The sequence below is a fragment of the Dendrobates tinctorius genome, unplaced genomic scaffold (genome assembly GCF_039654945.1).
Source record: "Dendrobates tinctorius isolate UK_male_01 unplaced genomic scaffold, ASM3965494v1 ptg000250l, whole genome shotgun sequence".
NCBI lineage: Eukaryota > Metazoa > Chordata > Amphibia > Anura > Dendrobatidae > Dendrobates > Dendrobates tinctorius.
Window position 1 is genome coordinate 22,645,778 of NW_027361917.1, and position 23,800 is coordinate 22,669,577.

Below are 23,800 nucleotides of genomic sequence, written 5' to 3' on the forward strand. Positions count from 1 at the left end.
ACAGGTGACAATCTGGCAGCAAGATGGACCTGAACACGGAGCAGCCTGCGGAAAATGGGCTGTGTGTTGCCGTTTTTGTTTTTCCATAGCCAAACCACGCACCCACTTCTAGGTGGTCTCCCTGGGCCAAATGAGGGCTGTGCCCATGGTGGTAGGTCAGGAGGAAGCCCTTGCCCAGTGTACTCTGGCTTCTCTTCAGAACGTAAAAATCTTTCGCCTTTTGCTAAAGATTTTCGTGGAGAGAAGCAAAACTGAATTTTGTGGCAATTTTTGCACGCTCCAGCTTGCTGGGGCTTCCTTAAATGGGTTCAACAACAGAATGAAGGAATGAGTGGGTGGGTTTTTGGTGGGAGACTGTACTCTGGGGCTGCTGGGAAATGTCTCTCATTTGAATATTGTAGCAGTGGATGGCCTTCTTCCAGGCAGCGGGACATGTGACTCTCTGGCAGCAAGATGGAGCTGAACATGGAGCAGCCTGCGGAAAATGGGCTGTGTGTTGCCGTTTTTGTTTTTCTATAGCCAAACCACGCACCCACTTCTAGGTGGTCTCCCTGGGCCAAATGAGGGCTGTGCCCATGGTGGTAGGTCAGGAGGAAGCCCTTGCCCAGTATACTCTGGCTTCTCTTCAGAATGTAAAAATCTTTTGCCTTTTATTAAAGATTTCTGTGGAGAGAAGCAAAACTGAGGTTTGTGGCAATTTTTGCACGCTCCAGCTTGCTGGGACTTCCTTAAATGAGTTCAACAACAGAATGAAGGAATGAGTGGGTGGGGTTTTGGTGGGAGACTGTACTCTGGGGCTGCTGGGAAATGTCTCTCATTTGAATATTGTAGCTCTGGATGGCCTTTTTCCAGGCAGCGTGACATGTGACTCTCTGGCAGCACGATGGAGCTGAACACGGAGCAGCCTGTGGAAAATGGGCTGTGTGTTGCCGTTTTTGTTTTTCCATAGCAAAACCACGCACCCACTTCTAGGTGGTCTCCCTGGGCCTAATGAGGGTTGCGGCCATGTTGGTAGGTCTGGAGGAAGCCTTTGCCCAGTATACTCTGGCGTTTCTTCAGAATGTAAAAAATCTTTCGCCTTTTACTAAAGATTTCCGTGGAGAGAAGCAAACCTGAGTTTTGTGGAAATTTTTGCATGCTCCTGCTTGCTTGGGCTTCCTTAAATGGGTTCAACAACAGAATGAAGGAATGAGTGGGTGGGGTTTTGGTGGGAGACTGTACTCTGAGGCTGATGGGAGATGCCTCTCATTTGAATATTGTAGCAGTGGATGGCCTTCTTCCAGGCAGCGGGACATGTGACTTTCTGGCAGCAGGATGGAGCTGAACACGGAGCAACCTGTGGAAAATGGGCTGTGTGTTGCCGTTTTTGTTTTTCCATAGCAAAACCACGCACCCACTTCTAGGTGGTCTCCCTGGGCCTAATGAGGGTAGCGGCCATGTTGGTAGGTCTGGAGGAAGCCTTTGCCCAGTATACTCTGGCTTTTCTTCAGAACGTAAAAATCTTTTGCCTTTTACTAAAGATTTCGGTGGAGAGAAGCAAAACTGAGTTTTCTGGCATTTTTTGCACGCTCCAGCTTGCTGGGGCTTCCTTAAATGGGTTCAACAACAGAATGAAGGAATGAGTGGGTGGGGTTTTGGTGGGAGACTGTACTCTGGGGCTGCTGGGAAATGTCTCTCATTTGAATATTGTAGCAGTGGATGGCCTTCTTCCAGGCAACGGGACATGTGACTCTCTGGCAGCACGATGGAGCTGAACACGGAGCAGCCTGCGGAAAATGGGCTGTGTGTTGCCATTTTTGTTTTTCCATAGCCAAACCACACACCCACTTCTAGGTGGTCTCCCTGGGCCAAATGAGGGCTGTGCCCATGGTGGTAGGTCAGGAGGAAGCCCTTGCTCAGCATACTCTGGCTTCTCTTCAGAACGTAAAAATCTTTCGCCTTTTAATAAAAATTTCCGTGGAAAGAAGCAAACCTGAGTTTTGTGGAAATTTTTGCATGCTCCAGCTTGCTGGGGCTTCCTTAAATGGGTTCAACAACAGAATGAAGGAATGAGTGGGTGGGGTTTTGGTGGAAGACTGTACTCTGGGGCTGCTGGGATCTGTCTCTCATATGAATATTGTAGCAGTGGATGGCCTTCTTCTAGGCAGCGGGACATGTGACTCTCTGGCAGCACGATGGAGCTGAACACGGAGCAGCCTGCGGAAAATGGGCTGTGTGTTGCCGTTTTTGTTTTTCCATAGCCAAACCACGCACCCACTTCTAGGTGGTCTCCCTGGGCCTAATGAGGGTTGCGGCCATGTTGGTTGGTCTGGAGGAAGCCTTTGCCCATTATACTCTGGCTTTTCTTCAGAACGTAAAAATCTTTTGCCTTTTACTAAAGATTTCGGTAGAGAGAAGCAAAACTGAGTTTTCTGGCAATTTTTGCACGCTCCAGCTTGCTGGGGCTTCCTTAAATGGGTTCAACAACAGAATGAAGGAATGAGTGGGTGGGGTTTTGGTGGGAGACTGTACTCTGGGGCTGATGGGAGATGCCTCTCATTTGAATATTGTAGCAGTGGATGGCCTTCTTCCAGGCAGCGGGACATGTGACTTTCTGGCAGCAGGATGGAGCTGAACACGGAGCAGCCTGCGGAAAATGGGCTGTGTGTTGCCGTTTTTGTTTTTCCATAGCCAAACCACGTACCCACTTCTAGGTGGTCTCCCTAGGCCAAATGAGAGCTGTGCCCATGGTGGTAGGTCAGGAGGAAGCCCTTGCCCAGTATACTCTGGCTTCTCTTCAGAACGTAAAAATCTTTCGTCTTTTACTAAAGATTTCCGTGGAGAGAAGCAAACCTGAGTTTTGTGGCAATTTTTGTATGCTCCAGCTTGCTGGGGCTTCCTTAAATGGGTTCAACAACAGAATGAAGGAATGAGTGGGTGGGGTTTTGGTGGAAGACTGTCCTCTGGGGCTGCTGGGATCTGTCTCTCATTTGAATATTGTAGCAGTGGATGGCCTTCTTCAAGGCAGCGGGACATGTGACTCTCTGGCAGCAGGATGGAGCTGAACACGGAGCAGCCTGCGGAAAATGGGCTGTGTTGCTGTTTTTGTTTTTCCATAGCCAAACCACGCACCCACTTCTAGGTGGTCTCCCTGGGCCAAATGAGGGCTGTGCCCATGGTGGTAGGTCAGGAGGAAGCCCTTGCTCAGTATACTCTGGCTTCTCTTCAGAACGTAAAAACCTTTCGCCTTCTACTAAAGATTTCCGTGGAGAGAAGCAAACCTGAGTTTTGTGGAAATTTTTGCATGCTCCAGCTTGCTGGGGCTTCCTTAAATGGGTTCAACAACAGAATGAAGGAATGAGTGGGTGGGGTTTTGGTGGGAGACTGTACTCTGGGGCTGCTGGGATCTGTCTCTTATTTGAATATTGTAGCAGTGGATGGCATTCTTCTAGGCAGCGGGACATGTGACTCTCTGGCAGCACGATGGAGCTGAACACGGAGCAGCCTGCGGAAAATGGGCTGTGTGTTGCCGTTTTTGTTTTTCCATAGCCAAACCACGCACCCACTTCTAGGTGGTCTCCCTGGGCCAAATGAGGGCTGTGCCCATGGTGGTAGGTCAGGAGGAAGCCCTTGCCCAGTATACTCTGGCTCCTCTTCAGAACGTAAAAATCTTTCGCCTTTTACTAAAGATTTCCGTGGAGAGAAGCAAATCTGAATTTTGTGGCAATTTTTGCACGCTCCAGCTTGCTGGGGCTTCCTTAAATGGGTTCAACAACAGAATGAAGGAATGAGTGGGTGTGGTTTTGGTGGGAGACTGTACTCTGGGGCTGCTGGGAAATGTCTCTCATTTGAATATTGTAGCAGTGGATGGCCTTCTTCCAGGCAGCGGGACATGTGACTCTCTGGCAGCAAGATGGAGCTGAACATGGAGCAGCCTGCGGAAAATGGGCTGTGCGTTGCCGTTTTTGTTTTTCCATAGCCAAACCACGCACCCACTTCTAGGTGGTCTCCCTGGGTCAAATGAGGGCTGTGCCCATGGTGGTAGGTCAGGAGGAAGCCCTTGCCCAGTATACTCTGGCTTCTCTTCAGATTGTAAAAATCTTTCACCTTTTATTAAAGATTTCCCTGGAGAGAAGCAAAACTGAGTTTTGTGGCAATTTTTGCATGCTCCAGCTTGCTGGGACTTCCTTAAATGGCTTCAACAACAGAATGAAGGAATGAATGGGTGGGGTTTTGGTGGGAGACTGTACTCTGGGGCTGCTGGGAAATTTCTCTCATTTGAATATTGTAGCTCTGGATGGCCTTCTTCCAGGCAGCGGGACATGTGACTCTCTGGCAGCACGATGGAGCTGAACACGGAGCAACCTGTGCAAAATGGGCTGTGTGTTGCCGTTTTTGTTTTTCCATAGCAAAACCACGCACCCACTTCTAGGTGGTCTCCCTGGGCCTAATGAGGGTTGCGGCCATGTTGGTAGGTCTGGAGGAAGCCTTTGCCCAGTATACTCTGGCTTTTCTTCAGAACGTAAAAATCTTTTGCCTTTTACTAAAGATTTCGGTGGAGAGAAGCAAAACTGAGTTTTCTGGCAATTTTTGCACGCTCCAGCTTGCTGGGGCTTCCTTAAATGGGTTCAACAACAGAATGAAGGAATGAGTGGGTGGGGTTTTGGTGGGAGACTGTACTCTGGGGCTGATGGGAGATGCCTCTCATTTGAATATTGTAGCAGTGGATGGCCTTCTTCCAGGCAGCGGGACATGTGACTTTCTGGCAGCAGGATGGAGCTGAACACGGAGCAGCCTGCGGAAAATGGGCTGTGTGTTGCCGCTTTTGTTTTTCCATAGCCAAACCACGTACCCACTTCTAGGTGGTCTCCCTAGGCCAAATGAGAGCTGTGCCCATGGTGGTAGGTCAGGAGGAAGTCCTTGCCCAGTATACTCAGGCTTCTCTTCAGAACGTAAAAATCTTTCGCCTTTTACTAAAGATTTCCGTGGAGAGAAGCAAAACTGAATTTTGTGGCAATTTTTGCACGCTCCAGCTTGTTGGGGCTTCCTTAAATGGGTTCAACAACAGAATGAAGGAATGAGTGGGTGGGGTTTTGGTGGGAGACTGTACTCTGGGGCTGCTGGGAAATGTCTCTCATTTGAATATTGTAGCAGTGGATGGCCTGCTTCCAGGCAGCGGGACATGTGACTCTCTGGCAGCAAGATGGAGCTGAACATGGAGCAGCCAGCGGAAAATGGGCTGTGTGTTGCCGTTTTAGTTTTTCCATAGCCAAACCACGTACCCACTTCTAGGTGGACTCCCTAGGCCAAATGAGAGCTGTGCCCATGGTGGTAGGTCAGGAGGAAGCCCTTGCCCAGTATACTCTGGCTTCTCTTCAGAACGTAAAAATCTTTCGCCTTTTACTAAAGATTTCCGTGGAGAGAAGCAAAACTGAGTTTTGTGGCAATTTTTGCACGCTCCAGCTTGCTGGGGCTTCCTTAAATGGGTTCAACAACAGAATGAAGGAATGAGTGGGTGGGGTTTTGGTGGGAGACTGTACTCTGGGGCTGCTGGGAAATGTCTCTCATTTGAATATTGTAGCAGTGGATGGCCTTCTTCCAGGCAGCTGGACATGTGACTCTCTGGCAGCACGATGGAGCTGAACACGGAGCAGCCTGCGGAAAATGGGCTGTGTGTTGCCGTTTTTGTTTTTCCATAGCAAAACCACGCACCCACTTCTAGGTGGTCTCCCTGGGCCAAATGAGGGCTGTGCCCATGGTGGTAGGTCAGGAGGAAGCATTTTCCCAGTACACTCTGGTTTCTCTTCAGAACGTAAAAATCTTTCGCCTTTTACTAAAGATTTCCGTGGAGAGAAGCAAAACTGAGTTTTGTGACAATTTATGCACGCTCCAGCTTGCTGGGGCTTCCTTAAATGGGTTCAACAACAGAATGAAGGAATAAGTGGGTGGGGTTTTGGTGGGAGACTGTATTCTGGGGCTGATGGGAAATGCCTCTCATTTGAATATTGTATCAGTGGATGGCATTCTTCCAGGCAGCGGGACATGTGACTCTCTGGCAGCAGGATGGAGCTGAACACGGAGCAGCCTGCAGAAAATGGGCTGTGTGTTGCCGTTTTTGTTTTTCCATAGCCAAACCACGCACCCACTTCTAAGTGGTCTCCCTGGGCCAAATGAGGGCTGCGTCCATGGTGGTAGGTCAGGAGGAAACTCTTGCCCAGTATACTCTGGCTTCTTTTTAGAACGTAAAAATCTTTCACCTTTTACTAAAGATTTCCGTGGAGAGAAGCAAAACTGAGTTTTGTGGCAATTTTTGAACGCTCCAGCTTGCTGGGGCTATCTTAACTGGGTTCAACAACAGAATGAAGGAATGAGTGGGTGGGGTTTTGGTGGGAGACTGTACTCTTGGGCTGATGGGAGATGCCTCTCATTTGAATATTGTAGCAGTGGATGGCCTTCTTCCAGGCAGCGGGACATGTGAGTTTCTGGCAGCAGGATGAAGCTGAACACGGAGCAGCCTGCGGAAAATGGGCTGTGTGTTGCCATATTTGTTTTTCCATAGCCAAACCACGCACCCACTTCTAGGTGGTCTCCCTGGGCCAAATGACGGCTGTGCCCATGGTGGTAGGTCAGGAGGGAACCCTTGCCCAGTATACTCTGGTTTCTCTTCAAAACGTAAAAATCTTTCGCCTTTTACTAAAGATTTCCGTGGAGAGAAGCAAAACTGAGCTTTGTGGCAATTTTTGCACGCTCCAGCTTGCTGGGGCTTTCTTAAATGGGTTCAACAACAGAATGAAGGAATGAGTGGGTGGGGTTTTGGTGGGAGACTGTACTCTGGGGCTGATGGGAGATGCCTCTCATTTGAATATTGTAGCAGTGGATGGCCTTCTTCCAGGCAGCGGGACATGTGACTTTCTGGCAGCAGGATGGAGCTGAACACAGAGCAGCCTGCGGAAAATGGGCTGTGTGTTGCCGTTTTTGTTTTTCCATAGCCAAACCACGCACCCACTTCTAGGTGGTCTCCCTGGGCCAAATGAGGGCTGTGCCCATGGTGTTAGGTCAGGAGGAAGCACTTGCCCAGTATACTCTGGCTTCTCTTCAGAACGTAAAAATCTTTCGCCTTTTACTAAAGATTTCCGTGGAGAGAAGCAAAACTGAGTTTTGTGGCAATTTTTGCACTCTCCAGCTTGCTGGGGTTTCCTTAAATGGGTTCAACAACAGAATGAAGGAATGAGTGGGTGGGGTTTTGGTGGGAGACTGTACTCTGGGGCTGATGGGAGATGCCTCTCATTTGAATATTGTAGCAGTGGATGGCCTTCTTCCAGGCAGCGGGACATGTGACTCTCTGGCAGCAAGATGGAGCTGAACATGGAGCAGCCTGCGGAAAATGGGCTGTGTGTTGCCGTTTTTGTTTTTCTATAGCCAAACCACGCACCCACTTCTAGGTGGTCTCCCTGGGCCAAATGAGGGCTGTGCCCATGGTGGTAGGTCAGGATGAAGCCCTTGCCCAGTATACTCTGGATTCTCTTAAGAATGTAAAAATCTTTCGCCTTTTATTAAAGATTTCAGTGGAGAGAAGCAAAACTGAGTTTTGTGGCAATTTTTGCACGCTCCAGCTTGCTGGGACTTCCTTAAATGGGTTCAACAACAGAAAGAAGGAATGAGTGGGTGGGGTTTTGGTGGGAGACTGTACTCTGGGGCTGCTGGGAAATGTCTCTCATTTGAATATTGTAGCAGTGGATGGCCTTCTTCCAGGCAACGGGACATGTCACTCTCTGGCAGCACGATGGAGCTGAACACGGAGCAGCCTGCGGAAAATGGGCTGTGTGTTGCCATTTTTGTTTTTCCATAGCCAAACCATGCACCCACTTCTAGGTGGTCTCCCTGGGCCAAATGAGGGCTGTGCCCATGGTGGTAGGTCAGGAGGAAGCCCTTGCCCAGTATACTCTGTTTTCTCTTCAGAACGTAAAAATCTTTCGCCTTTTACTAAAGATTTCCGTGGAGAGAAGCAAACCTGAGTTTTGTGGAAATTTTTGCATGCTCCAGCTTGCTGGGGCTTCCTTAAATGGGTTCAACAACAGAATGAAGGAATGAGCGGGTGGGGTTTTGGTGGGAGACTGTACTCTGGGGCTGCTGGGATCTGTCTCTCATTTGAATATTGTAGCAGTGGATGGCATTCTTCTAGGCAGCGGGACATGTGACTCTCTGGCAGCACGATGGAGCTGAACACGGAGCAGCCTGCGGAAAATGGGCTGTGTGTTGCTGTTTTTGTTTTTCCATAGCCAAACCACGCACCCACTTCTAGGTGGTCTCCCTGTGCCAAATGAGGGCTGTGCCCATGGTGGTAGGTCAGGAGCAAGCACTTGCCCAGCATACTCTGGCTTCTCTTCAGAACGTAAAAATCTTTCGCCTTTTACTAAAGATTTCCGTGGAGAGAAGCAAAACTGAATTTTGTGGCAATTTTTGCACGCTCCAGCTTGCTGGGGCTTCCTTAAATGGGTTCAACAACAGAATGAAGGAATGAGTGGGTGGGGTTTTGGTGGGGGACTGTACTCTGGGGCTGCTGGGAAATGTCTCTCATTTGAATATTGTAGCAGTGGATGGCCTTCTTCCAGGCAGCGGGACATGTGACTCTCTGGCAGCAAGATGGAGCTGAACATGGAGCAGCCTGCGGAAAATGGGCTGTGTGTTGCCGTTTTTGTTTTTCTATAGCCAAACCACGCACCCACTTCTAGGTGGTCTCCCTGGGCCAAATGAGGGCTGTGCCCATGGTGGTAGGTCAGGAGGAAGCCCTTGCCCAGTATACTCTGGCTTCTCTTAAGAATGTAAAAATCTTTCGCCTTTTATTAAAGATTTCTGTGGAGAGAAGCAAAACTGAGTTTTGTGGCAATTTTTGCACGCTCCAGCTTGCTGGGACTTCCTTAAATGGGTTCAACAACAGAATGAAGGAATGAGTGGGTGGGGTTTTGGTGGGAGACTGTACTCTGGGGCTGCTGGGAAATGTTTCTCATTTGAATATTGCAGCTCTGGATGGCCTTTTTCCAGGCAGCGGGACATGTGACTCTCTGGCAGCACGATGGAGCTGAACATGGAGCAGCCTGTGGAAAATGGGCTGTGTGTTGCCATTTTTGTTTTTCCATAGCCAAACCAAGCACCCACTTCTAGGTGGTCTCCCTGGGCCAAATGAGGGCTGTGCACATGGTGGTAGGTCAGGAGGAAGCCCTTGACCAGTATACTCTGGCTTTTCTTCAGAACGTAAAAATCTTTCGCTTTTTACTAAAGATTTCCGTGGAGAGAAGCAAAACTGAGTTTTGTGGCAATTTTTGCATGCTCCAGCTTGCTGGGGCTACCTTAAATGGGTTCAACAACAGAATGAAGGAATGAGTGGGTGGGGTTTGGGTGGGAGACTGTACTCTGGGGCTGATGGGAGATGCCTCTCATTTGAATATTGTAGCAGTGGATGGCCTTCTTCCAGGCAGCGGGACATGTGACTTTCTGGCAGCAGGATGGAGCTGAACACGGAGCAGCCTGCGGAAAATGGGCTGTGTGTTTCCGTTTTTGTTTTTCCATAGCCAAACCACTCACCCACTTCTAGGTGGTCTCCCTGGGCCAAATGAGGGCTGTGCCCATGGTGTTAGGTCAGGAGGAAGCACTTGCCCAGTATACTCTGGCTTCTCTTCAGAACGTAAAAATCTTTCGCCTTTTACTAAAGATTTCCGTGGAGAGAAACAAAACTGAGTTTTGTGGCAATTTTTGCACGCTCCAGCTTGCTGGGGCTTCCTTAAATGGGTTCAACAACAGAATGAAGGAATGAGTGGGTGGATTTTGGTGGGAAACTGTACTATGGGGCTGCTGGGAAATGTCTTTCATTTGAATATTGTAGCAGTGGATGGCCTTCTTCCAGGCAGCGGGACATGTGACTCTCTGGCAGCAGGATGGAGCTGAACACAGAGCAGCCTGCGGAAAATGGGCTGTGTGTTGCCGTTTTTGTTTTTCCATAGCCAAACCACGCACCCACTTCTAGGTGGTCTCCCTGGGCCAAATGAGGGCTGTGCCCATGGTGGTAGGTCAGTAGGAAGCCCTTGCCCAGTATACTCTGGCTTTTCTTCAGAACGTAAAAATCTTTCGCCTTTTACTAAAGATTTCCGTGGAGAGAAGCAAAACTGAGTTTTGTGGCAATTTTTGCACGCTCCAGCTTGCTGGCGCTATGAGTTCAACAACAGAATGAAGGAATGAGTGGGTGGGGTTTTGGTGGGAGACTGTACTCTGGGGCTGCTGGGAAATGTCTCTCATTTGAATATTGTAGCAGTGGATGGCGTTCTTCCAGGCAGTGGGACAGGTGACAATCTGGCAGCAAGATGGAGCTGAACACGGAGCAGCCTGCGGAAAATGGCCTGTGTGTTGCCGTTTTTGTTTTTCCATAGCCAAACCATGCACCCACTTCTAGGTGGTCTCCCTGGGCCAAATGAGGGCTGTGCCCATGGTGGTAGGTCAGGAGGAAGCCCTTGCCCAGTGTACTCTGGCTTCTCTTCAGAACGTAAAAATCTTTCGCCTTTTACTAAAGATTTCCGTGGAGAAAAGCAAAACTGAATTTTGTGGCAATTTTTGCACGCTCCAGCTTGCTGGGGCTTCCTTAAATGGGTTCAACAACAGAATGAAGGAATGAGTGGGTGGGGTTTTGGTGGGAGACTGTACTCTGGGGCTGCTGGGAAATGTCTCTCATTTGAATATTGTAGCAGTGGATGGCCTTCTTCCAGGCAGCGGGACATGTGACTCTCTGGCAGCAAGATGGAGCTGAACATGGAGCAGCCTGCGGAAAATGGGCTGTGTGTTGCCGTTTTTGTTATTCTATAGCCAAACCACGCACCCACTTCTAGGTGGTCTCCCTGGGCCAAATGAGGGCTGTGCCCATGGTGGAAGGTCAGGAGGAAGCCCTTGCCCAGTATACTCTGGCTTCTCTTCAGAATGTAAAAATCTTTCGCCTTTTATTAAAGATTTCTGTGGAGAGAAGCAAAACTGAGTTTTGTGGCAATTTTTGCACGCTCCAGCTTGCTGGGACTTCCTTAAATGGGTTCAACAACAGAAAGAAGGAATGAGTGGGTGGGGTTTTGGTGGGAGACTGTACTCTGGAGCTGCTGGGAAATGTCTCTCATTTGAATATTGTAGCTCTGGATGGCCTTTTTCCAGGCAGCGGGACATGTGACTCTCTGGCAGCACGATGGAGCTGAACACGGAGCAGCCTGTGGAAAATGGGCTGTGTGTTGCCATTTTTGTTTTTCCATAGCAAAACCACGCACCCACTTCTAGGTGGTCTCCCTGGGCCTAATGAGGGTTGCGGCCATGTTGGTTGGTCTGGAGGAATCCTTTGCCCAGTATACTCTAGCTTTTCTTCAGAATGTAAAAAATCTTTTGCCTTTTACTAAAGATTTCCATGGAGAGAAGCAAAACTGAGTTTTCTGGCAATTTTTGCACGCTCCAGCTTGCTGGGGCTTCCTTAAATGGGTTCAACAACAGAATGAAGGAATGAGTGGGTGGGGTTTTGGTGGGAGACTGTACTCTGGGGCTGCTGGGAAATGTCTCTCATTTGAATATTGTAGCAGTGGATGGCCTTCTTCCAGGCAACGGGACATGTGACTCTCTGGCAGCACGATGTAGCTGAACACGGAGCAGCCTGCGGAAAATGGGCTGTGTGTTGCCATTTTTGTTTTTCCATAGCCAAACCACGCACCCACTTCTAGGTGGTCTCCCTGGGCCAAATGAGGGCTGTGTCCATGGTGGTAGGTCAGGAGGAAGCCCTTGCACAGTATACTCTGGCTTCTCTTCAGAACGTAAAAATCTTTCGCCTTTTACTAAAGATTTCCATGGAGAGAAGCAAACCTGAGTTTTGTGGAAATTTTTGCATGCTCCTGCTTGCTGGGGCTTCCTTAAATGGGTTCAACAACAGAATGAAGGAATGAGTGGGTGGGGTTTTGGTGGGAGACTGTACTCTGGGGGTGCAGGGATCTGTCTCTCATTTGAATATTGTAGCAGTGGATGGCCTTCTTCTAGGCAGCGGGACATGTGACTCTCTGGCAGCACGATGGAGCTGAACACGGAGCAGCCTGCGGAAAATGGGCTGTGTGTTGCTGTTTTTGTTTTTCCATAGCCAAACCACGCACCCACTTCTAGTTGGTCTCCCTGGGCCAAATGAGGGCTGTGCCCATGGTGGTAGGTCAGGAGCAAGCCCTTGCCCAGTATACTCTGGCTTCTCTTCAGAACGTAAAAATCTTTCACCTTTTACTAAAGATTTCCGTGGAGAGAAGCAAAACTGAGTTTTGTGGCAATTTTTGCATGCTCCAGCTTGCTGGGGCTTCCTTAAATGGGATCAACAACATAATGAAAAAATGCGTGGGTGGGGTTTTGATGGGAGCCTGTACGCTGGGGCTGATGGGAAATGCTTCTCATTTGAATATTGTAGCAGTGGATGGCCTTCTTCCAGGCAGCGGGACATGTGACTCTCTGGCAGCACGATGGAGCTGAACACGGAGCAGCCTGCGGAAAATGGGCTGTGTGTTGCCGTTTTTGTTTTTCCATAGCCAAACCACGCACCCACTTCTAGGTGGTCTCCCTGGGCCAAATGAGGGCTGTGCCCATGGTGGTAGGTCAGGAGGAAGCCCTTGCCCGGTATACTCTGGCTCCTCTTCAGAACGTAAAAATCTTTCGCCTTTTACTAAAGATTTCCGTGGAGCGAAGCAAAACTGAATTTTGTGGCAATTTTTGCACGCTCCAGCTTGCTGGGGCTTCCTTAAATGGGTTCAACAACAGAATGAAGGAATGAGTGGGTGGGGTTTTGGTGGGAGACTGTACTCTGGGGCTGCTGGGAAATGTCTCTCATTTGAATATTGTAGCAGTGGATGGCCTTCTTTCAGGCAGCGGGACATATGACTCTCTGGCAGCAAGATGGAGCTGAACATGGAGCAGCCTGCGGAAAATGGGCTGTGTGTTGCCGTTTTTGTTTTTCCATAGCCAAACCACGCACTCACTTCTAGGTGGTCTCCCTGGGCCAAATGAGGGCTGTGCCCATGGTGGTAGGTCAGGAGGAAGCCCTTGCCCAGTATACTCTGGCTTCTCTTCAGATTGTAAAAATCTTTCACCTTTTATTAAAGATTTCCGTGGAGAGAAGCAAAACTGAGTTTTGTGGCAATTTTTGCATGCTCCATTTTGCTGGGACTTCCTTAAATGGCTTCAACAACAGAATGAAAGAATGAATGGGTGGGGTTTTGGTGGGAGACTGTACTCTGGGGCTGCTGGGAAATGTCTCTCATTTGAATATTGTAGCTCTGGATGGCCTTCTTCCAGGCAGTGGGACATGTGACTCTCTGGCAGCACGATGGAGCTGAACACGGTGCAACCTGTGGAAAATGGGCTGTGTGTTGCTGTTTTTGTTTTTCCATAGCAAAACGACGCACCCACTTCTAGGTGTTCTCCCTGGGCCTAATGAGGGTTGCGGCCATGTTGGTAGGTCTGGAGGAAGCCTTTGCCCAGTATACTCTGGCTTTTCTTCAGAACGTAAAAATCTTTTGCCTTTTACTAAAGATTTCGGTGGAGAGAAGCAAAACTGAGTTTTCTGGCAATTTTTGCACGCTCCAGCTTGCTGGGGCTTCCTTAAATGGGTTCAACAACAGAATGAAAGAATGAGTGGGTGGGGTTTTGGTGGGAGACTGTACTCTGGGGCTGATGGGAGATGCCTCTCATTTGAATATTGTAGCAGTGGATGGCCTTCTTCCAGGCAGCGGGACATGTGACTTTCTGGCAGCAGGATGGAGCTGAACACGGAGCAGCCTGCGGAAAATGGGCTGTGTGTTGCCGTTTTTGTTTTTCCATAGCCAAACCACGTACCCACTTCTAGGTGGTCTCCCTAGGCCAAATGAGAGCTGTGCCCATGGTGGTAGGTCAGGAGGAAGCCCTTGCCCAGTATACTCTGGCTTCTCTTCAGAACGTAAAAATCTTTCGCCTTTTACTAAAGATTTCCGTGGAGAGAGGCAAAACTGAATTTTGTGGCAATTTTTGCACGCTCCAGCTTGCTGGGGCTTCCTTAAATGGGGTCAACAACAGAATGAAGGAATGAGTGGGTGGGGTTTTGGTGGGAGACTGTACTCTGGGGCTGCTGGGAAATGTCTCTCATTTGAATATTGTAGCAGTGGATGGCCTTCTTTCAGGCAGCGGGACATGTGACTCTCTGGCAGCAAGATGGCGCTGAACATGGAGCAGCCAGCGGAAAATGGGCTGTGTGTTGCCGTTTTTGTTTTTCCATAGCCAAACCACGTACCCACTTCTAGGTGGTCTCCCTAGGCCAAATGAGAGCTGTGCCCATGGTGGTAGGTCAGGAGGAAGCCCTTGCCCAGTATACTCTGGCTTCTCTTCAGAACGTAAAAATCTTTCGCCTTTTACTAAAGATTTCCGTGGAGAGAAGCAAAACTGAGTTTTGTGGCAATTTTTGCACGCTCCAGCTTGCTGGGGCTTCCTTAAATGGGTTCAACAACAGAATGAAGGAATGAGTGGGTGGGGTTTTGGTGGGAGACTGTACTCTGGGGCTGCTGGGAAATGTCTCTCATTTGAATATTGTAGCAGTGGATGGCGTTCTTCCAGGCAGCGGGACAGGTGACAATCTGGCATCAAGATGTAGCTGAACACGGAGCAGCCTGCGGAAAATGGGCTGTGTGTTGCCGTTTTTGTTTTTCCATAGCCAAACCACGCACCCACTTCTAGGTGGTTTCCCTGGGCCAAATGAGGGCTGTGCCCATGGTGGTAGGTCAGGAGGAAGCCCTTGCCCAGTATACTCTGGCTTCTCTTCAGAACGTAAAAATCTTTCGCCTTTTACTAAAGATTTCCGTGGAGAGAAGCAAAACTGAATTTTGTGGCAATTTTTGCACGCTCCAGCTTGCTGGGGCTTCCTTAAATGGGTTCAACAACAGAATGAAGGAATGAGTGGGTGGGGTTTTGGTGGGAGACTGTACTCTGGGGCTGCTGGGAAATGTCTCTCATTTGAATATTGTAGCAGTGGATGGCCTTCTTCCAGGCAGCGGGACATGTGACTCTCTGGCAGCAAGATGGAGCTGAACATGGAGCAGCCAGCGGAAAATGGGCTGTGTGTTGCCGTTTTTGTTTTTCCATAGCCAAACCACGCACCCACTTCTAGGTGGTCTCCCTGGGCCAAATGAGGGCTGTGCCCATGGTGGTAGGTCAGGAGGAAGCCCTTGCCCAGTATACTCTGGCTTCTCATCAGAATGTAAAAATCTTTCGCCTTTTATTAAAGATTTCCGTGGAGAGAAGCAAAACTGAGTTTTGTGGCAATTTTTGCACGCTCCAACTTGCTGGGACTTCCTTAAATGGGTTCAACAACAGAATGAAAGAATGAGTGGGTGGGGTTTTGGTGGGAGACTGTACTCTGGGGCTGCTGGGAAATGTTTCTCATTTGAATATTGTAGCAGTGGATGGCCTTCTTCCAGGCAACGGGACATGTGACTCTCTGGCAGCACGATGGAGCTGAACACGGAGCAGCCTGCGGAAAATGGGCTGTGTGTTGCCGTTTTTGTTTTTCCATAGCCAAACCACGCACCCACTTCTAGGTGGTCTCCCTGGGCCAAATGAGGGCTGTGCCCATGGTGGTAGGTCAGGAGGAAGCCCTTGCCCAGTATACTCTGGCTTCTCTTCAGAACGTAAAAATCTTTCGCCTTTTACTAAAGATTTCCGTGGAGAGAAGCAAACCTGAGCTTTGTGGCAATTTTTGCATGCTCCAGCTTGCTGGGGCTTCCTTAAATGGGTTCAACAACAGAATGAAGGAATGAGTGGGTGGGGTTTTGGTGGGAGACTGTCCTCTGGGGCTGCTGGGATCTGTCTCTCATTTGAATATTGTAGCAGTGGATGGCCTTCTTCTAGGCAGCGGGACATGTGACTCTCTGGCAGCACGATGGAGCTGAACACGGAGCAGCCTGTGGAAAAGGGGCTGTGTGTTGCCGTTTTTGTTTTTCCATAGCCAAACCACGCACCCACTTCTAGGTGGTCTCCCTGGGCCAAATGAGGGCTGCGGCCATGGTGGTAGGTCAGGAGGAAGCCCTTGCGCCGTATACTCTGGCTTTTCTACAGAACGTAAAAATCTTTTGCCTTTTACTAAAGATTTCCATGGAGAGAAGCAAAATTGAGTTTTGTGCCAATTTTTGCACGCTCCAGCTTGCTGGGGCTTCCTTAAATGGGTTTAACAACAGAATGAAGGAATGAGTGGGTGAGGTTTTGGTGGGAGACTGTACTCTGGGGCTGCTGGGAAATGTTTCTCATTTGAATATAGTAGCCGTGGATGGCCTTTTTTCAGTCAGCGGGACACGTGACGCTCTGGCAGCAGGATGGAGCTGAACACGGAGCAGCCTGCGGAAAATGGGCTGTGTGTTGCCGTTTTTGTTTTTAAATCGCCAAACCACGCACCCACTTCTAGGTGGTCTCCCTGGGCCAAATGAGGGCTGCGGCCATGGTGGTAGGTCAGGAGGAAGCCCTTGCGCAGTATACTCTGGCTTTTCTTCAGAACGTAAATATCTTTCACCTTTTACTAAAGATTTCCGTGGAGAGAAGCAAAACTGAGTTTTTTGGCAGTTTTTGCACGTTCCAGCTTGCTGGGGCTTCCTTAAATGGGTTCAACAACAGAATGAAGGAATGAGTGGGTGGGGTTTTGGTGGGAGACTGTACTCTTGGGCTGATGGGAAATGTATCTCATTTGAATATTGTAGCAGTGGATGGCCTTCTTCCAGGCAGCGGGACATGTGACTCTCTGGCAGCACGATGGAGCTGAACATGGAGCAGCCTGTGGAAAATGGGCTGTGTGTTGCCGTTTTTGTTTTTCTATAGCCAAACCACGCACCCACCTCTAGGTGGTCTCCCTGGGCCAAATGAGGGCTGTGCCCATGGTGGTAGGTCAGTAGGAAAGCCTTGCCCAGTATTCTCTGGCTTTTCTTCAGAATGTAACAATCTTTCGCCTTTTACTAAAGATTTCCGTGGAGAGAAGCAAAACTGAGTTTTGTGGCAATTTTTGCACGCTCCAGCTTGCTGGCGCTATGGGTTCAACAACAGAATGAAGGAATGAGTGGGTGGGGTTTTGGTGGGAGACTGTACTCTGGGGCTTATGGGAAATGCCTCTTAATTGAATATTGTAGCAGTGGATGGCCTTCTTCCAGGCAGCTGGACATGTGACTCTCTGGCAGCAGGATGGAGCTGAACACGGAGCAGCCTGCGGAAAATGGGCTGTGTGTTGCCGTTTTTGTTTTTCCATAGTCAAACCATGCACCCACTTCTAGGTGGTCTCTCTGGGCCAAATGAGGGCTGTGCCCATGGTGGTAGGTCAGGAGGAAGCCCTTACCCAGTATACTCTGGCTTCTCTTCAGAACGTAAAAATCTTTCGCCTTTTACTAAAGATTTCCGTGGAGAGAAGCATAACTGAGTTTTGTGGCAATTTTTGCACGCCCCAGCTTGCTGTGGCTTCCTTAAATGGGTTCAACAACAGAATGAAGGAATGAGTGGGTGGGGTTTTGGTGGGAGACTGTACTATGGGGCTGCTGGGAAATGTCTCTCATTTGAATATTGTAGCTGTGGATGGCCTTCTTCCAGGCAGCGGGACATGTGACTCTCTGGCAGCAGGATGGAGCTGAACACAGAGCAGCCTGCGGAAAATGGGCTGTGTGTTGCCGTTTTTGTTTTTCCATAGCCAAACCACGCACCCACTTCTAGGTGGTCTCCCTGGGCCAAATGAGGGCTGCGTCCATGGTGGTAGGTCTGGAGGAATCCCTTGCCCAGTATACTCTGGCTTTTCTTCAGAACGTAAAAATTTTTTGCCTTTTACTAAAGATTTCCGTGGAGAGAAGCAAAAGTGAGTTTTGTGGCAATTTTTGCACGCTCCATCTTGCTGTGGCTTCCTTAAATGGGTTCAACAACAGAATGAAGGAATGAGTGGGTGGGGTTTTGGGGGGAGACTGTACTCTGGGGCTGCTGGGAAATGTCTCTCATTTGAATATTGTAGCAGTGGATGGCCTTCTTCCAGGCAGAAGGACATGTGACTCTCTTGCAGCACGATGGAGATGAACACGGAGCAGCCTGCGGAAAATGAGCTGTGTGTTGCCATTTTTGTTTTTCCATAGCCAAACCACACACCCACTACTAGGTGGTCTCCCTGGGCCAAATGAGGGCTGTGCCCATGGTGGTAGGTCAGGAGGAAGCCCTTGCCCAGTATACTCTGGCTTCTTTTCAGAACTTAAAAATCTTTCAACTTTTACTAAAGATTTCCGTGGAGAGAAGCAAAACTGAGTTTTGTGGCAATTTTTGCACGCTCCAGCTTGCTGGGGCTACCTTAAATGGGTTCAACAACAGAATGAAGTAATGAGTGGGTGGGGTTTTGGTGGGAGACTGTACTTTGGGGCTGATGGGAGATGCCTCTCATTTGAATATTGTAGCAGTGGATGGCCTTCTTCCAGGCAGCGGGACATGTGACTTTCTGGCAGCAGGATGGAGCTGAACACGGAGCAGCCTGTGGAAAATGGGCTGTGTGTTGCCGTTTTTGTTTTTCCATAGCAAAACCACGCACCCACTTCTAGGTGGTCTCCCTGGGCCTAATGAGGGTTGCGGCTATGTTGGTAGGTCTGGAGGAAGCCTTTGCCCAGTATACTCTGGCTTTTCTTCAGAATGTAAAAATCTTTTTCCTTTTACTAAAGATTTCGGTGGAGAGAAGCAAAACTGAGTTTTCTGGCAATTTTTGCACGCTCCAGCTTGCTGGGGCTTCCTTAAATGGGTTCAACAACAGAATGAAGGAATGAGTGGGTGGGGTTTTGGTGGGAGACTGTACTCTGGGGCTGCTGGGAAATGTCTCTTATTTGAATATTGTAGCAGTGGATGGCCTTCTTCTAGGCAACGGGACATGTGACTCTCTGGCAGCACGATGGAGCTGAACACGGAGCAGCCTGCGGAAAATGGGCTGTGTGTTGCCATTTTTGTTTTTCCATAGCCAAACCACACACCCACTTCTAGGTGGTCTCCCTGGGCCAAATGAGGGCTGTGCCCATGGTGGTAGGTCAGGAGGAAGCCCTTGCTCAGTATACTCTGGCTTCTCTTCAGAACGTAAAAATCTTTCGCCTTTTACTAAAGATTTCCGTGGAGAGAAGCAAACCTGAGTTTTGTGGAAATTTTTGCATGCTCCAGCTTGCTGGGGCTTCCTTAAATGGGTTCAACAACAGAATGAAGGAATGAGTGGGTGGGGTTTTGGTGGGAGACTGTATTCTGGGGCTGCTGGGAAATTTCTCTCATTTGAATATTGTAGCAGTGGATGGCGTTCTTCAAGGCAGCGGGACAGGTGACAATCTGGCAGCAAGATGTAGCTGAACACGGAGCAGCCTGCGGAAAATGGGCTGTGTGTTGCCGTTTTTGTTTTTCCATAGCCAAACCACGCACCCACTTCTAGGTGGTCTCCCTGGGCCAAATGAGGGCTGTGCCCATGGTGGTAGGTCAGGAGGAAGCCCTTGCCCAGTATACTTTGGCTTCACTTCAGAACGTAAAAATCTTTTGCCTTTTACTAAAGATTTCCGTGGAGAGAAGCAAACCTGAGTTTTGTGGCAATTTTTGCATGCTCCAGCTTGCTGGGGCTACCTTGAATGGGTTCAACAACAGAATGAAGGAATGAGTGGGTGGGGTTTTGGTGGGAGACTGTCCTCTGGGGCTGCTGGGATCTGTCTCTCATTTGAATATTGTAGCAGTGGATGGCCTTCTTCTAGGCAGCGGGACATGTGACTCTCTGGCAGCAGGATGGAGCTGAACACGGAGCAGCCTGCGGAAAATGGGCTGTGTTGCTGTTTTTGTTTTTCCATAGCCAAACCACGCACCCACTTCTAGGTGGTCTCCCTGGGCCAAATGAGGGCTGTGCCCATGGTGGTAGGTCAGGAGGAAGCCCTTGCTCAGTATACTCTGGTTTCTCTTCAGAACGTAAAAATCTTTCGCCTTTTACTAAAGATTTCCGTGGAGAGAAGTAAAACTGAATTTTGTGGCAATTTTTGCACGCTCCAGCTTGCTGGGGCTTCCTTAAATGGGTTCAACAACAGAATGAAGGAATGAGTGGGTGGGGTTTTGGTGGGAGACTGTACTCTGGGGCTGCTGGGAAATGTCTCTCATTTGAATATTGTAGCAGTGGATGGCCTTCTTCCAGGCAGCGGGACATGTGACTCTCTGGCAGCAAGATGGAGCTGAACATGGAGCAGCCTGCGGAAAATGGGCTGTGTGTTGCCGTTTTTGTTTTTCCATAGCCAAACCACGCACCCACTTCTAGGTGGTCTCCCTGGGCCAAATGAGGGCTGTGCCCATGGTGGTAGGTCAGGAGGAAGCCCTTGCCCAGTATACTCTGTCTTCTCTTCAGATTGTAAAAATCTTTCACCTTTTATTAAAGATTTCCGTGGAGAGTGTAAGAGAATGGTCAGTCATAATATACTGAGCGGCCATGTTGTCTCTAGCAGCCATTTTGTTGAAAGTTAGAGAAGATTCAACTTTTACAAAAGAGCTGATAAAATGTATTAAATGGAGGATGGAAAATGAGATCATGTCTCCTAGCAACCTCAGCCGATGTGCGTAGAGGAAGATTGGATCAATCAATAGGGTCACAGGTTACCAAATATATGGTCAGTATGCTTATACGTGATAGTGTGGTAGCGAAGAGTAGAGTAGTTAAAATGTCAGGATGTAAGAATTTAGGGACCTAGACTGGAGACAATGATAAGATTTTAGGACAGTAGCCATAGATACCAATGACTTATGGGTTTTAGTGTTGCTTGAAGAAATGTTAATTAATATCTTCGTATTATGTCATTATATTCTCTGTTCTAAACCACGTTTCTGTAGATTACCATGAAAACGCCTTAGAATTATAATGTTAACGCCCTCTGCGGCAAAATGCAGCTTTCTTTTTTCTGATAATGTATAAGATGCCCCTGTTACTGTCGATCGGGGCCATTCCATCGCCATCATGCCACTGTGCCTCACCATGGCCAGGGCACAGAGCCTTATCACCGCCAGACCTCCTAGCAAATCTCTGCCTGTCTGAATTCCTGTTTTTGCCCGCATATTCCAACTCCTCTGTTATTCTGTATCTGTCTTGCTGTGTATCTCCGAATAAACCTTCAACCTCAGCTTGATAAGAGATCGTCTGTGGAACTTCTTCCCGACTCTTCCAGCTCTCAGTAGGACTTTTTCTTACAAGTGGCGAGCCAGCCAGGAGGAGCAGCTCCGGAGAGTGGCCTCCAGAAGAACCTTTGTGGAAGAAGCCGCAGATGAGGGCTTGGAGGTGGAAAGAGGAAGAGAAAAAATAAAAGAAACGCGTGTGGCCACACGTGAAACCGATCAAAGTAAGCCAGCCTGAAGGAGAACCTCTCGTGATCGCTCCGAGACCGCCTGCCCGATTTTTTTATAAGAAAACCACGGACAAAGAAAAAGACTATAAAAGATGAGTAACTAAGAAGAAGCTATCTACAAGGACGTGAGAATTTTTTTGTGCCCGGTAGCAAGAAGCTTTAAAAGGGCGTGGGGAGACGCCTGGCAAGCTAACGAGTGAGACTGGAATCACGGCTGCACCTCTTTTGATATCTGGTCGACCCCCAAACAGCCGGCAGGAGGTCTTCCATTCGAGAGAGGTGTGAGTATCTAACTTTGCTTAAATTGCATTTGTTGATACTAGGACAGAGTAAAACTCGTCCTTGTAGACCACTGTAAATATGGAGTGGTTACGGAAGCAGGCAGAGAAATATGCTGGCACACCCCAGCTGGAGGGGGTTAATGTGGAAACTACGTGGTTAAATTGTATGCGATGGTTTACCACAGAAAACAGGGAACTAGATAGAAAGAATTCGCTAGGGAGAATTAACAGCCGGGTATCGGCTTTGTGTAAGACAGTCATAACCTTTGATCAGGCTCTTGATAAACAGTCTACACCACAGTATGTATATGGGGTTACCCGGGCAGGGGCAGTGTACGGGGAGAGATTAGAACAGCTGAATGAGACATTGAGACGAGCAGAGGAAACACAAAAGGAGGGGGTTGAGTTGGAGCCTTTGACAGCACTTATAGCACAGATGGAGTCTGCAGTGGGGAAGTGCGGGGCTGACGTAGACACAGTCTCAGAATGGAAGTCAATGTTAGGAGACTGGATTAGAGAATATACCACTACACAGGATAGGTTGTCCCGGCAGCTTCAACTTATGCAGGCACAGTTAAGTAAAGAATTGAACGAGGAAGGGGATGATTCATCACAGGTAGATTTTAAATTTAACGATGACACTGCCTCTACCCCAAGAAAAACCCCTACCCAAATGTCTCTGGTCCATCTTAAATTTATCAAAAATTTGCCTAATTGGGAGGAAAGTAAGGGAGTATTTCGTAATGTCCTTGGCTTTGAATCATGGCTAGATAAATTTCAAATTAAATCTAAGGAAGATGCTTCCCGTTATTTCATGTCTTTTGTGCCCCCTGAGTTCATGTCCCATCTGAAAGCCCAGCAAGTGAAGGGTGTTCAGTGTGAATTGACAGAGCCGCAGGGAAGAATGAAGTTTGTGATTTCACAGAAGTTAGGGGGGAGAAAGCCCTCCCCGGCATTGTTAGATTCCTTTAAAATTAAAAAGGGGAGTGATCTCAGGATTGAGGCAGATAAATGGGTTGCAGCCTGGTGCGTTGTGTTTGATAAGACCTTAGATAGGATGGACCAGGGTGATAAATTTGCCATGATGGAACAATTTGTAAAAAAGGTGCCCCTGGAAGGAGTTTTTAAATCGGGAGTTTTGCAAAATGCGGGATCAATTGAGGACGTGGTGGAGGCTTTATTAACCAATGTTAGAACGATGCAATCCGAGGTGAAGGGTGATGAGTCTAATGTTTTTGCGTACCATTCACCTCGGGGTGTATCTGCTGATTCCGGGAGGCCAGGAGTTCCGGGGGGGTACGGCCAGCTGCCGAGAATGGGCAGGTCCCGTTCGGCAGAGCCCCCAAGGGATCCCACGAGAGGTCCTCCCGTGTGTTATCTTTGTGGGCAGTTGGGACACTTTAAACGGTTTTGTCCCCTCTTTGTGCCAGGGATTGTTCCCCAAGAACCCCGGGCACCATTTAATCCCCAACAGACCCGGGAGTTCTTTAGACCACCTGTCGGAGTTAGACCTCCGTACCCAGCAGTGAATGACCCTAGGCAGTATCAGCAGTACAACGGTCTTCAAATGGTTAACCCAGTTTCCCAGGAGCCTTCTGCTCCTGCTCCCTCTCCAATGGCTTTCACTCATCCGCGCCCGGAGGTCCATGCTGTTCAGGGAGGGGTCACTCCTCCTCGTCCCTATGCTCCGCTGATTAAGGAGCTGCGGGAACATGAGGACCAGACCCTGACCAAGGATCTCTTTGGGGCGGAGGTGGCGGCTGTTGGACGGAAGCCGTGCCCAGATGGGGATGATGGATTTTTCGGGCTTCCCACGGCAGGTAACACTGATTGATGGAGTGTTCCCCCTGTTCCCCTCACCCTCCTTGCTCCCCTTTCCCTGGGCAGGGACGGTAGACCTTATGTCAGAGGGAGAATAGAGGGGCTGCCTTGGGAAGACATCCTCATCGATACAGGAGCCTCAGTTTCAATAACACGACACAAATTGCAGTCACCCCCTGGACTGCCTGAAACTACAACTTTGGTAGGATTCGAAGGATCCTGTATTGAGGCGGTAAAAAAGTCGTACAGTAAACCTGAGATTTCAGGACACAGGGGGATCGAAGCAAAGGGGTCTTCGATGCGCTTTTTGGGTAAACC

At 48.9% G+C, this 23,800-nt stretch overlaps 48 non-coding genes across 48 annotated transcripts; all 48 read left to right on the forward strand.

Annotated features, from left to right (window-relative positions):
* The first annotated feature begins 179 nt into the window (after window positions 1–179).
* On the forward strand, window positions 180–295 carry LOC141064540 (U5 spliceosomal RNA). The gene has a single exon (XR_012225741.1). It is a non-coding gene; the product is annotated as a U5 spliceosomal RNA (small nuclear RNA).
* Window positions 296–609: 314 nt separating this feature from the next.
* On the forward strand, window positions 610–725 carry LOC141064640 (U5 spliceosomal RNA). Its single transcript, XR_012225832.1, has one exon. It is a non-coding gene; the product is annotated as a U5 spliceosomal RNA (small nuclear RNA).
* Window positions 726–1,039: 314 nt separating this feature from the next.
* LOC141064720 (U5 spliceosomal RNA) lies at window positions 1,040–1,156 on the forward strand. Its single transcript, XR_012225905.1, has one exon. It is a non-coding gene; the product is annotated as a U5 spliceosomal RNA (small nuclear RNA).
* Window positions 1,157–1,470: 314 nt separating this feature from the next.
* On the forward strand, window positions 1,471–1,586 carry LOC141064032 (U5 spliceosomal RNA). The gene has a single exon (XR_012225284.1). It is a non-coding gene; the product is annotated as a U5 spliceosomal RNA (small nuclear RNA).
* Window positions 1,587–1,900: 314 nt separating this feature from the next.
* On the forward strand, window positions 1,901–2,016 carry LOC141064478 (U5 spliceosomal RNA). Its single transcript, XR_012225686.1, has one exon. It is a non-coding gene; the product is annotated as a U5 spliceosomal RNA (small nuclear RNA).
* A 314-nt stretch (window positions 2,017–2,330) lies between these two features.
* Window positions 2,331–2,446, forward strand: LOC141064335 (U5 spliceosomal RNA). Its single transcript, XR_012225556.1, has one exon. It is a non-coding gene; the product is annotated as a U5 spliceosomal RNA (small nuclear RNA).
* A 314-nt stretch (window positions 2,447–2,760) lies between these two features.
* LOC141065030 (U5 spliceosomal RNA) lies at window positions 2,761–2,876 on the forward strand. Its single transcript, XR_012226182.1, has one exon. It is a non-coding gene; the product is annotated as a U5 spliceosomal RNA (small nuclear RNA).
* A 312-nt stretch (window positions 2,877–3,188) lies between these two features.
* LOC141064143 (U5 spliceosomal RNA) lies at window positions 3,189–3,304 on the forward strand. The gene has a single exon (XR_012225382.1). It is a non-coding gene; the product is annotated as a U5 spliceosomal RNA (small nuclear RNA).
* A 314-nt stretch (window positions 3,305–3,618) lies between these two features.
* LOC141063888 (U5 spliceosomal RNA) lies at window positions 3,619–3,734 on the forward strand. Its single transcript, XR_012225154.1, has one exon. It is a non-coding gene; the product is annotated as a U5 spliceosomal RNA (small nuclear RNA).
* A 314-nt stretch (window positions 3,735–4,048) lies between these two features.
* On the forward strand, window positions 4,049–4,164 carry LOC141064679 (U5 spliceosomal RNA). The gene has a single exon (XR_012225868.1). It is a non-coding gene; the product is annotated as a U5 spliceosomal RNA (small nuclear RNA).
* Window positions 4,165–4,478: 314 nt separating this feature from the next.
* LOC141063829 (U5 spliceosomal RNA) lies at window positions 4,479–4,594 on the forward strand. The gene has a single exon (XR_012225101.1). It is a non-coding gene; the product is annotated as a U5 spliceosomal RNA (small nuclear RNA).
* A 314-nt stretch (window positions 4,595–4,908) lies between these two features.
* On the forward strand, window positions 4,909–5,024 carry LOC141065205 (U5 spliceosomal RNA). Its single transcript, XR_012226343.1, has one exon. It is a non-coding gene; the product is annotated as a U5 spliceosomal RNA (small nuclear RNA).
* Window positions 5,025–5,338: 314 nt separating this feature from the next.
* Window positions 5,339–5,454, forward strand: LOC141065133 (U5 spliceosomal RNA). The gene has a single exon (XR_012226276.1). It is a non-coding gene; the product is annotated as a U5 spliceosomal RNA (small nuclear RNA).
* Window positions 5,455–5,768: 314 nt separating this feature from the next.
* Window positions 5,769–5,884, forward strand: LOC141065162 (U5 spliceosomal RNA). Its single transcript, XR_012226304.1, has one exon. It is a non-coding gene; the product is annotated as a U5 spliceosomal RNA (small nuclear RNA).
* Window positions 5,885–6,198: 314 nt separating this feature from the next.
* Window positions 6,199–6,314, forward strand: LOC141063885 (U5 spliceosomal RNA). Its single transcript, XR_012225151.1, has one exon. It is a non-coding gene; the product is annotated as a U5 spliceosomal RNA (small nuclear RNA).
* A 314-nt stretch (window positions 6,315–6,628) lies between these two features.
* Window positions 6,629–6,744, forward strand: LOC141065116 (U5 spliceosomal RNA). The gene has a single exon (XR_012226260.1). It is a non-coding gene; the product is annotated as a U5 spliceosomal RNA (small nuclear RNA).
* Window positions 6,745–7,058: 314 nt separating this feature from the next.
* LOC141064844 (U5 spliceosomal RNA) lies at window positions 7,059–7,174 on the forward strand. The gene has a single exon (XR_012226014.1). It is a non-coding gene; the product is annotated as a U5 spliceosomal RNA (small nuclear RNA).
* Window positions 7,175–7,488: 314 nt separating this feature from the next.
* LOC141064748 (U5 spliceosomal RNA) lies at window positions 7,489–7,604 on the forward strand. The gene has a single exon (XR_012225930.1). It is a non-coding gene; the product is annotated as a U5 spliceosomal RNA (small nuclear RNA).
* A 314-nt stretch (window positions 7,605–7,918) lies between these two features.
* On the forward strand, window positions 7,919–8,034 carry LOC141063624 (U5 spliceosomal RNA). Its single transcript, XR_012224917.1, has one exon. It is a non-coding gene; the product is annotated as a U5 spliceosomal RNA (small nuclear RNA).
* Window positions 8,035–8,348: 314 nt separating this feature from the next.
* LOC141065125 (U5 spliceosomal RNA) lies at window positions 8,349–8,464 on the forward strand. Its single transcript, XR_012226268.1, has one exon. It is a non-coding gene; the product is annotated as a U5 spliceosomal RNA (small nuclear RNA).
* Window positions 8,465–8,778: 314 nt separating this feature from the next.
* LOC141064673 (U5 spliceosomal RNA) lies at window positions 8,779–8,894 on the forward strand. Its single transcript, XR_012225862.1, has one exon. It is a non-coding gene; the product is annotated as a U5 spliceosomal RNA (small nuclear RNA).
* A 314-nt stretch (window positions 8,895–9,208) lies between these two features.
* Window positions 9,209–9,324, forward strand: LOC141063769 (U5 spliceosomal RNA). The gene has a single exon (XR_012225048.1). It is a non-coding gene; the product is annotated as a U5 spliceosomal RNA (small nuclear RNA).
* A 314-nt stretch (window positions 9,325–9,638) lies between these two features.
* Window positions 9,639–9,754, forward strand: LOC141064967 (U5 spliceosomal RNA). Its single transcript, XR_012226124.1, has one exon. It is a non-coding gene; the product is annotated as a U5 spliceosomal RNA (small nuclear RNA).
* A 313-nt stretch (window positions 9,755–10,067) lies between these two features.
* LOC141065174 (U5 spliceosomal RNA) lies at window positions 10,068–10,183 on the forward strand. Its single transcript, XR_012226315.1, has one exon. It is a non-coding gene; the product is annotated as a U5 spliceosomal RNA (small nuclear RNA).
* Window positions 10,184–10,490: 307 nt separating this feature from the next.
* Window positions 10,491–10,606, forward strand: LOC141064246 (U5 spliceosomal RNA). The gene has a single exon (XR_012225476.1). It is a non-coding gene; the product is annotated as a U5 spliceosomal RNA (small nuclear RNA).
* A 314-nt stretch (window positions 10,607–10,920) lies between these two features.
* Window positions 10,921–11,036, forward strand: LOC141064391 (U5 spliceosomal RNA). Its single transcript, XR_012225607.1, has one exon. It is a non-coding gene; the product is annotated as a U5 spliceosomal RNA (small nuclear RNA).
* A 314-nt stretch (window positions 11,037–11,350) lies between these two features.
* On the forward strand, window positions 11,351–11,467 carry LOC141064630 (U5 spliceosomal RNA). Its single transcript, XR_012225823.1, has one exon. It is a non-coding gene; the product is annotated as a U5 spliceosomal RNA (small nuclear RNA).
* Window positions 11,468–11,781: 314 nt separating this feature from the next.
* Window positions 11,782–11,897, forward strand: LOC141063767 (U5 spliceosomal RNA). The gene has a single exon (XR_012225046.1). It is a non-coding gene; the product is annotated as a U5 spliceosomal RNA (small nuclear RNA).
* Window positions 11,898–12,211: 314 nt separating this feature from the next.
* Window positions 12,212–12,327, forward strand: LOC141065091 (U5 spliceosomal RNA). Its single transcript, XR_012226236.1, has one exon. It is a non-coding gene; the product is annotated as a U5 spliceosomal RNA (small nuclear RNA).
* A 314-nt stretch (window positions 12,328–12,641) lies between these two features.
* Window positions 12,642–12,757, forward strand: LOC141064252 (U5 spliceosomal RNA). Its single transcript, XR_012225481.1, has one exon. It is a non-coding gene; the product is annotated as a U5 spliceosomal RNA (small nuclear RNA).
* A 314-nt stretch (window positions 12,758–13,071) lies between these two features.
* On the forward strand, window positions 13,072–13,187 carry LOC141064249 (U5 spliceosomal RNA). The gene has a single exon (XR_012225478.1). It is a non-coding gene; the product is annotated as a U5 spliceosomal RNA (small nuclear RNA).
* A 314-nt stretch (window positions 13,188–13,501) lies between these two features.
* Window positions 13,502–13,617, forward strand: LOC141063831 (U5 spliceosomal RNA). Its single transcript, XR_012225103.1, has one exon. It is a non-coding gene; the product is annotated as a U5 spliceosomal RNA (small nuclear RNA).
* A 314-nt stretch (window positions 13,618–13,931) lies between these two features.
* On the forward strand, window positions 13,932–14,047 carry LOC141063700 (U5 spliceosomal RNA). The gene has a single exon (XR_012224985.1). It is a non-coding gene; the product is annotated as a U5 spliceosomal RNA (small nuclear RNA).
* A 314-nt stretch (window positions 14,048–14,361) lies between these two features.
* On the forward strand, window positions 14,362–14,477 carry LOC141065146 (U5 spliceosomal RNA). Its single transcript, XR_012226287.1, has one exon. It is a non-coding gene; the product is annotated as a U5 spliceosomal RNA (small nuclear RNA).
* A 314-nt stretch (window positions 14,478–14,791) lies between these two features.
* On the forward strand, window positions 14,792–14,907 carry LOC141065126 (U5 spliceosomal RNA). The gene has a single exon (XR_012226269.1). It is a non-coding gene; the product is annotated as a U5 spliceosomal RNA (small nuclear RNA).
* A 314-nt stretch (window positions 14,908–15,221) lies between these two features.
* Window positions 15,222–15,337, forward strand: LOC141064242 (U5 spliceosomal RNA). Its single transcript, XR_012225472.1, has one exon. It is a non-coding gene; the product is annotated as a U5 spliceosomal RNA (small nuclear RNA).
* Window positions 15,338–15,651: 314 nt separating this feature from the next.
* On the forward strand, window positions 15,652–15,767 carry LOC141065065 (U5 spliceosomal RNA). Its single transcript, XR_012226213.1, has one exon. It is a non-coding gene; the product is annotated as a U5 spliceosomal RNA (small nuclear RNA).
* A 314-nt stretch (window positions 15,768–16,081) lies between these two features.
* Window positions 16,082–16,197, forward strand: LOC141063749 (U5 spliceosomal RNA). Its single transcript, XR_012225030.1, has one exon. It is a non-coding gene; the product is annotated as a U5 spliceosomal RNA (small nuclear RNA).
* A 314-nt stretch (window positions 16,198–16,511) lies between these two features.
* LOC141064429 (U5 spliceosomal RNA) lies at window positions 16,512–16,627 on the forward strand. The gene has a single exon (XR_012225641.1). It is a non-coding gene; the product is annotated as a U5 spliceosomal RNA (small nuclear RNA).
* Window positions 16,628–16,941: 314 nt separating this feature from the next.
* LOC141064571 (U5 spliceosomal RNA) lies at window positions 16,942–17,057 on the forward strand. The gene has a single exon (XR_012225770.1). It is a non-coding gene; the product is annotated as a U5 spliceosomal RNA (small nuclear RNA).
* Window positions 17,058–17,364: 307 nt separating this feature from the next.
* On the forward strand, window positions 17,365–17,480 carry LOC141065003 (U5 spliceosomal RNA). Its single transcript, XR_012226157.1, has one exon. It is a non-coding gene; the product is annotated as a U5 spliceosomal RNA (small nuclear RNA).
* A 314-nt stretch (window positions 17,481–17,794) lies between these two features.
* On the forward strand, window positions 17,795–17,910 carry LOC141063840 (U5 spliceosomal RNA). The gene has a single exon (XR_012225111.1). It is a non-coding gene; the product is annotated as a U5 spliceosomal RNA (small nuclear RNA).
* A 314-nt stretch (window positions 17,911–18,224) lies between these two features.
* On the forward strand, window positions 18,225–18,340 carry LOC141064573 (U5 spliceosomal RNA). The gene has a single exon (XR_012225772.1). It is a non-coding gene; the product is annotated as a U5 spliceosomal RNA (small nuclear RNA).
* A 314-nt stretch (window positions 18,341–18,654) lies between these two features.
* LOC141064535 (U5 spliceosomal RNA) lies at window positions 18,655–18,770 on the forward strand. The gene has a single exon (XR_012225737.1). It is a non-coding gene; the product is annotated as a U5 spliceosomal RNA (small nuclear RNA).
* A 314-nt stretch (window positions 18,771–19,084) lies between these two features.
* On the forward strand, window positions 19,085–19,200 carry LOC141064371 (U5 spliceosomal RNA). The gene has a single exon (XR_012225588.1). It is a non-coding gene; the product is annotated as a U5 spliceosomal RNA (small nuclear RNA).
* A 314-nt stretch (window positions 19,201–19,514) lies between these two features.
* On the forward strand, window positions 19,515–19,630 carry LOC141065217 (U5 spliceosomal RNA). The gene has a single exon (XR_012226353.1). It is a non-coding gene; the product is annotated as a U5 spliceosomal RNA (small nuclear RNA).
* Window positions 19,631–19,942: 312 nt separating this feature from the next.
* LOC141063983 (U5 spliceosomal RNA) lies at window positions 19,943–20,058 on the forward strand. The gene has a single exon (XR_012225239.1). It is a non-coding gene; the product is annotated as a U5 spliceosomal RNA (small nuclear RNA).
* Window positions 20,059–20,372: 314 nt separating this feature from the next.
* Window positions 20,373–20,485, forward strand: LOC141064822 (U5 spliceosomal RNA). The gene has a single exon (XR_012225995.1). It is a non-coding gene; the product is annotated as a U5 spliceosomal RNA (small nuclear RNA).
* Window positions 20,486–23,800: the final 3,315 nt, after the last annotated feature.